We start from the raw sequence: 7,952 nt of genomic DNA, 5'->3' as shown, positions 1-7,952 counted from the left end.
TGATTCATGGATTGGATCTAAACTATGGAATAATCCTTGAGGATCACTAAAACATTCTTTTGTTAGGTTTTCCAGTGCTACTAAGGCAATTCACATCAACAAGAATTTATTAAGTACTTAATGTGGAGCAGCTGGGTGGTCAGTGGATAGAAAGAACCAATATGCAATATTGATTCTAAGATGGAAGTTAAGAGTTTAAAAAAAAAAGGACTTAATGTACAGCAGTTACTGTCCTAAGTGCTGAGAATACAAATATAAGCAAAAAGAAAGAGATTGCACTCTAACGGGGGAAAATAACACACAAAGAAGTTGAAAGGGAAGAAAAGGGAAAATTCCAGGAAATATGGTGGAATTCTGGGCAGTCAAGAATGGGACCAAGAGAGGAACAAAGGAGTGAAGATGACTGAGCTGGGCTGGGCACCTTCTTTAAAATGGAGGTTCTGGGATGAACTGACTAATCAGAGGAGTGAAATTCTAAGGCAGAAGGGCACCATAGCATGGCAGGGAAAGAAGTCCAGAGAGTCACAAATAGAACTTGGGCTCCAAACATCCTTCTCTAGGAATAGAACCTAGGTGCCAGGAGCTATCTGGACTCTAGGAAATAGTTCTTCTGCTACAATTTGTTTTATTTTTAAAATTTTTTAATTGAAAAAATTTATTTAATTATCTTCTGCTATTATTTAAATTTAGATAAATAATGGTGAACAGGATCTAGATTTTATAGTTTTACCATCACTCATTGTCCATATTGGAACATGGGAGAATTAGAACACCTAAACCATACATAAATATTAAGATAATACCTTGTCATCCAAAAACACACTACCATAATGACAAAAGGGAAGGCGACCCAAGATTAGCATTACTTCCATCTCCCTGACATTTCCCAACTTCTCTCTCACAAGTACCCTTTCTTTATGAAAAAAATCAGTTTTTAATGTTTTCTATTTCTTACATCATTATAGTTATACCCAGAATTCTTTTCACTACCCTTTCAAGAAAGCTACTCCATATAATGAAAAGTATTTTTTTAAGAGAGGGAAAAGGGGGCATCTGGGTGACTCACTGGATTGAGAGCCAGGCCTAGAGATGGGTTGTCCTGGGTTCTAATCTGGCCTCAGACACTTCCTGGCTGTGTGACCCTGGGCAAGTCACTTAACCCCCATTGCCTAGCCCTTACCATTCTTCTGCCTTCAAACCAACACAGTATTGATTCTAAGGCAGAAGGTAAGTGTTTTAAAAAAATAAATAAAGGTGGGGGGGGAGTCAGTATAATTAACTGATACTATGAAAAAGACCAAAAACATAAACTTGTGTGATATTTGTGAATTCTCCCACCTCCACAAAGGGGTGGATTGGGGAGTATTCTCTTATATCCCTTAATCTGAGTGATGTCAAGCACTCTTTTAACATCACATCATCTATTCACATCAATGCTCTTCTACTAAATATCAAATAATTTATAACAAATAGCTAAGTGGTGCAGGTGACCTAGAGTCAAAAAGGCCTGAGTTCAAATCTGTCCTCAGACACCTACTAGACAGGTGACCCTTAACTTCTGATTGCTTCTGTTTCCTCAAATGTAAAATGGGGATAATAATAGCACCTACCTCCTAAGATTTTTGTGAAGATCAAATGAGATATTTATAAAGTGCTTTGCAAGGGGGCAGCTAGGTGGCTCAGTGGATTGAGAGATAGGAAGTCCTAGGTTCAAATCTGACCTCAGATAACCACTTCCTAGCTGTGTGACCCTGAGCAAGTCATTTGACCCCCATTGCCTAGCCCTTACTGCTCTTCTGCCTTAAAACCAATATATAGTTGTGATTTTAAAGTGGAAGGTAAAGATTTTTAGTAAAGGAAGGAAGGAAGGAAGGAAGGAAGGAAGGAAGAAGGAAGGAAGGAAAGAAGGAAGAAGGAAGGAAGGAAAGAAGGAAGAAAGGAAGGAAGGAGAGAATGAAGAAAGAAAGAAAGAAAGAAAGAAAGAAAGAAAGAAAGAAAGAAAGAAAGAAAGAAAGAAAGAAAGAAAGAAAGAAAGAAAGAAAGAAAGAAAGAAAGAGAGAGAGAAGAAGAGAGAAAGAGAGAGAGAAAGAGAGAGAGAAGAGAAAGAAAGAGAGAAGAGAAAGAAAGAGAAGAAGAAAGAAAGAAAGAAAGAAAGAAAGAAAGAAAGAAAGAAAAGAAAGAAAGAAAGAAAGAAAGAAAGAAAGAAAGAAAGAAAGAAAGAAAGAAAGAAAGAAAGAAGAAGAAAGAAAGAAAGAAGAAAGAAAGAAAGAAAGAAAGAAAGAAAGGAAAGAAAGAAAGGAAGGAAGGAAGGAAGGAAGGAAGGAAGGAAGGAAGGAAGGAAGGAAGGAAGGAAGGAAGGAAGGAAGGAAGGAAGGAAGGAAGGAAGGAAGGAAAGAAAGAGGGAGGGAGGGAGGGAAGTAGGGAGGGAAGGGAGGAAGGGAGGAAGGAAGGAAGGAAGGAAGGAAGCTTTGCAAGTCTTGGAAGGTAGGTGCTATTATTATTCCCATTTTGTAGCTGAAGAAACTGACCGTGTGGGAAAAGGTCTTGTTATTTCCTATGGAAAATGGGAGTTATTACCGGTCACCTGGATATTCCATTGTAGAACCAGAATTTGAACTCAGGTTCACAGACTCCAAATCTAGCCTTCTTTCTGCTTTAAAATTGTTAAGCTCCTCAATGACAAGAAGAATCTGAAGTTAAGAAGACAAATTCAAATTCAGCCAGCTGTATGAGTCTAGGCAAATCACTTAACTTCAGTTTCCTCATGGATAATAATAACAATCACTTTCTAGAATCACCTAGATAAATCAGTAGACAGAGCATTATGCCTGGATTCAGGAAGATCCAAGTGAGTTTAAATTTGGCCTCAGATACTCACTAGCATCATGACCCTGGGTAAGTCATTTAACCTCTGTTTGCCTTAATCTACTGGAGAAGGAAATGACAAACCACTGCAGAATCCTTGCTAAGAAAATTCCCTAGATAGCATCGCCATGCAATGGTCCAGGGAATACAACAACAACTTCCCAGGGCTGTTGTCAGAATCAAATTAAATAATATTTGTAAAGCACTTTGCAAAGTTAAAGGGGTATAAAATACTATTGTTTTTATTAATTTAATACTTTTAATGTAATTAAATTATTATCATTTATAAACTTTCTCTTTTGATCCTCATAGCAGTCCTGTGGGATACTATCGCACTATTTATCCAAATTTTAGAGATGAGAATACTGGGACCCAGAAAATTTAAGATTTTCGTCCCAGGGTCTCAGTTTCCTCATCTGTAAAATGAAGAGGTTGGACCAGATAGTTCAGATAGACCATATAGAAGTCCCTGGTGTGTCTAATTGGCCATCCAATGAAGAACAGCCAGTGGCTATTCTTTTCAATGTGGTCCCCCATTGAGGGTGTGTAGGTTCTGTTTGCATCTAAATAATTAACTCCATTGGACTCAGCTGGGGAATCTGAGTGAGCAGAGGGAAGACCCAGTCTGGGAACAGCCAGCAACAATCTGTGCCATCTCTTTCTCGTTCCTGATCTCCAGGGAGGCCCCTTCAGTTTCTGTGCCTCCTTTATTTTGCTTCCCCTGGACTTGCCATTCCTGTCCCTTGGCCCCAGGGGGAAGCCTCAGCCTGTCCTTTGAAGGCTGTTTGAACTTCTCCAGCAGGGCTCCGGGCCAGGGAGCCCACAGTATTGTGCCAGTGCCCAGGCAGGACAGACAACCTTGCCTTGTTTTTCTTTCCTGGCCTGGCACCAGGCTGACAAGATTGTGGCCTGAAGGGGGCCTGGGGTGGGCCCCCCTCTCGGTTGCTGCAAACAGCCCGCCCTCTGGCAGGGAAACAGGAGCACTGCCTGGGCTTTGGGCCAGGGGGAGGCACCGGCCAGCTCTCAGTCCTGCTTTGGGCAGCCGCTGTATTCCCCTGGAGAGCAATTGTGATGGGCAAGTGTCCCAGGCAGTGGCATCCGGGGCCCTACTTCCCGAGCTCCTCTCTTACTCCCCGAAGCTCCGACCTGAAGGGGCTCTGCATGAGACCAAGGTAGATTCTCCTTGCTAATATTGACCAGGAGCACGCTGGCCCCAGCTAGAAAAAGCGCCAGAGAGGATCAGATTGCTGGCAGGCTTCTTGCTGAAGAGAATTCGATCCCCCCTTGGGCCAACCGTCAGGGGCTACGGCCATTTCTGAGCCCCAGCTTCCGCTGAAGAGCCCAGAGCTTGCTTTTCTTTCCCCCCTTGCCCTCTTACTGTTCGCCTGTCCGATTCTTCCGCCCTCCCCATCCCCAGCCTAGGTCAATGGGCGGAGCCCTCATCAGGACCAGGGGAGCCACTCTCACCCATCTCTGCTGCTAAAGAAAGATTGTCCCTGCTCCCTGGCTCCAGTCCCCAGCCGGCTTGTTGCTAGGCAAAAACACACGTTGGCTTTGCAATTTTCACATGCTGGAGTCAGCCTTTGTAGAGCCCTGAGAAGGACAAGAAAACATCCATAATACAAAAGGGGCATTTACATGGTCGGATTCTGTTAGTTCTCTTCTCCATTTAAAAACTGGCCTTTTGGCAAAAAGAAAAGGCCAGTTTGGCAAAAAGGTGCATGCACTGAAATCCCCATTTTCTCCTTATGCCAACAGAATTGACCCAATCAAACTAGTATGGAGCCTAAAGGTACGGCATTACCATGGCAAAGATGTCCTGATGGAAGTCATCTTTTTTTTTGGGGGGGGGGCAGCAGTCTTCCTTCCTTCTTATCCAAATAGGGCTATACTTTCTGAAATATCCTTTGGGAACTTCCTCTTGGCACCCATGATTTTTTGGTACAAGTTCTCCAGCAAATAGAAGTGTTTTTTTTTTTTTTTAAAAATAAAATCAAATAGAATTCTAATAAATAGAAGTAATTTTTGAAATTTTAATTAGAATTAATTGGAATTTTTAATGGAATGGAATTCTACTAAATAGAATTCTACTTAAATATAATGGATAGGGGCTACAGAGAAAGAGGATTCTCTATCTGGATCTCCTGCTATTTACTTACTGTGTGAAGCAGGGCAAGTCACTTAATTGATATCTGCCTCAATTTCCTCATCTGTAAAATAATGGGATTAGAATAGGTGACTAATGAGGTCTCATAACTCTAAATAGACAATCCTATGAACATTCTGGGGGTCCATTTTGGTTACATCCTTGAGGATAAAAACAGTTTCTGGTTTTTCCTTTATACATTTAAACTGAGGTCCAGTCACTTATACAAAGATCACACAGGTAATTCATTGCAAAATTGAGAATTTAGAATTCTTGTTCAATCCTCCATCCATCTTTATACATTATACATATACATATAGAGCAGAGCCTTGCAAAAGTTGGTGCTTAATAAATGCTTATTGGGTTGGACTGAATTAAAATTAATGGAGTGTTGTTGAAGCTATCTTTGGCATCAGTATATTTATGGTTTTATTTTGGAAGTGAGTGTGCTCTTACAACAATGACCAATATGGAAGTGTTTTACATGACAATAAAAATAAACTTTAAATAAATTAATGGAGTATTTCAATAGCAGCATTCAGATCATAATCAGCTTCAGCTAAATTTTCCTATAAATATATTGAATCAATTCAGGACATTTTCACATCATTCCTCACTCCAAACAGTTTGACAAAAGAGGCTAGTATGCAAAGACGCTGGAAATTCTTGAGTAAATTTTAAGAAATATAAAGTCTAATGAAACTTGGCATGATATATAATATTTTTGAAAAGCAATCTTGGTAGCAGCTGTCGTGCTGAATTAGCATCCAAAAAATATTTTATGGAAGCATAGAATTTTAGAAGGAGACCAACTTGGGGCCCCTCCATAATCAAGTTAGGGAAAGTATAGCCCATGGAGCAAACAATTTGCCCAACGCCATAATAGCTAGAAAATAGAATTTTATAGCTAAAATACACCTTGTAAAAAAAGTGACTGATTTTACAGATGAGGAAACTGAGGTCCAGTCACTTGTACAAGGTCACACAGGTAATTCATTGCAAAGCTGAGAACTTAGAATTTTTGTTCACTCCATCATATTACACTGCTCTTTGCTAGACACTGAGAGAGATCATAGAATCATCCACCCCAACCCCTCATTTCACAGATGAGGTACCAGAAGCCCAGAAAGGTGAAATGATTTTCCAGGTGAATATAGCTAGCAAGAACCCTTCTTTAAAAAATTCTTACTTCTTGCCTACTCTTAGCACTGCACTGATCTGGGATAATCCTGAAAGACTTATGACAGGGAATGCTATCCACCACCAGGGAAAGAATTCTTGGAGTCAGATGGATGCAGATCAGAGTGTACTATCTTGAAACAATAAGTAAATTAAGTGAACACAGAATAGTATACTTGTCAGATATTTGGGAAAGGAAAGATTTTAAGACCAAGCAAGAGTTAGAAAAAATTGTTGGTTGTCTCTCGAACCGAGGATGACTATTGTTTTTGTGCATTTTTGTGCACAAAGACACTTGTGCATGAAGATTTAAGTGGAAAAGTCGATGCACAGAGACAGTCCCACTCTCTCGGCGTTGGAAGCCTGGGTCCATTGGCACGAAAAGTCGTTACACCTGGAGACTTCCTCAGCTGCATTGGATGGCCATGTTGTCTTTTGTGCTCCAACACGCCCTAAGAACTCCACAGTGCCTTGCTACATCGCCATCTCAGCCGTTGAACCTTCTTTTTGGTTTCTTCTGCCTGTTCTGCCAAAGCAGTCTTCACATGCTGGGTGAGCAAAGCTCTAGTTCACCAGGGGTCAACGTTGACCCGATGGCTACCCTCACAAGGTTTGGCCGGCCTGTCGAAGCCGTTGCCCGGGGTGTGGCCGCTGCCACATGCTAGCAGCTACTGGGAGCCACAAGTGAGAGCTGGGTGTCAGGTGAGGGTCAGTGGCTGGAAAGCTGCCCTAGAAGGGCACGACAAGCCCTCCATACCAGAGATATTACCCCTCCCTGAGCACCCCATACACCTCTAGAAAAAATTACAAAATGCAAAATAGATACTTTTGATTACATTAAATTAAATTTAAAAGGTTTTGTACAAACAAAACCAATGTAACCAAAACCAGAAGGGTAGCAACAAATTGGGAAACAATCTTCATAAAAACTTCTGACAAAGGTTTAATTACTCAAATTTACAAAGAACTAAATCAATTGTACAAAAAAATTAAGCCATTCTTCAATTGATAAATGGGCAAGGGACATGAACAGGCAGTTCTCAGTCAAAGAAATCAAAACTATTAATAAGCACATGAAAAAGTGTTCTAAATCTCTTATAATCAGAGAGATGCAAATCAAAACAAGTCTGAGGTATCACCTCACACCTAGCAGATTGGCTAACATGACAGCTATGGAAAGTAATGAATGCTGGAGGGGATGTGGCAAAGTAGGGGCATTAATTCATTGCTGGTGGAGTTGTCAACTGATCCAACCATTCTGGAGGGCAATTTGGAACTATGTCCAAAGGACACTAAAAGACTGTCTGCCCTTTGATCCAGCCATAGCACTGCTGGGTTTGTACCCCAAAGAGATAATAAGGAAAAAGACTTGTACAAAAATATTCATAGCTGCGCTCTTTGTGGTGGCAAAAAACTGGAAAATGAGGTGATGCCCTTCAATTGGGGAATGGCTGAACAAATTGTGGTATATGTTGGTGATGGAATACTATTGTGCTAAAAGGAATAATAAAGTGGAGGAATTCCATGGAGATTGGAACGACCTCCAGGAATTGATGCAGAATGAAAGGAGCAGAACCAGGAGAACATTATACACAGAGACTAATATACTGTGGTACAATCGAATGTAATGGACTTCTCCACTAGCAACAATGCAATGATCCAGGACAATTCAGAGGGACATATGAGAAAGAACACTATCCACATCCAGAGGAAGAACTGTGGGAGCAGAAACACAGAAGAAAAACAATTGCTTGATCACATG

The sequence above is a fragment of the Monodelphis domestica genome, chromosome 7 (genome assembly GCF_027887165.1).
Source record: "Monodelphis domestica isolate mMonDom1 chromosome 7, mMonDom1.pri, whole genome shotgun sequence".
Lineage (NCBI taxonomy): Eukaryota > Metazoa > Chordata > Mammalia > Didelphimorphia > Didelphidae > Monodelphis > Monodelphis domestica.
Note: the sequence above shows the minus strand (reverse complement) of the source record.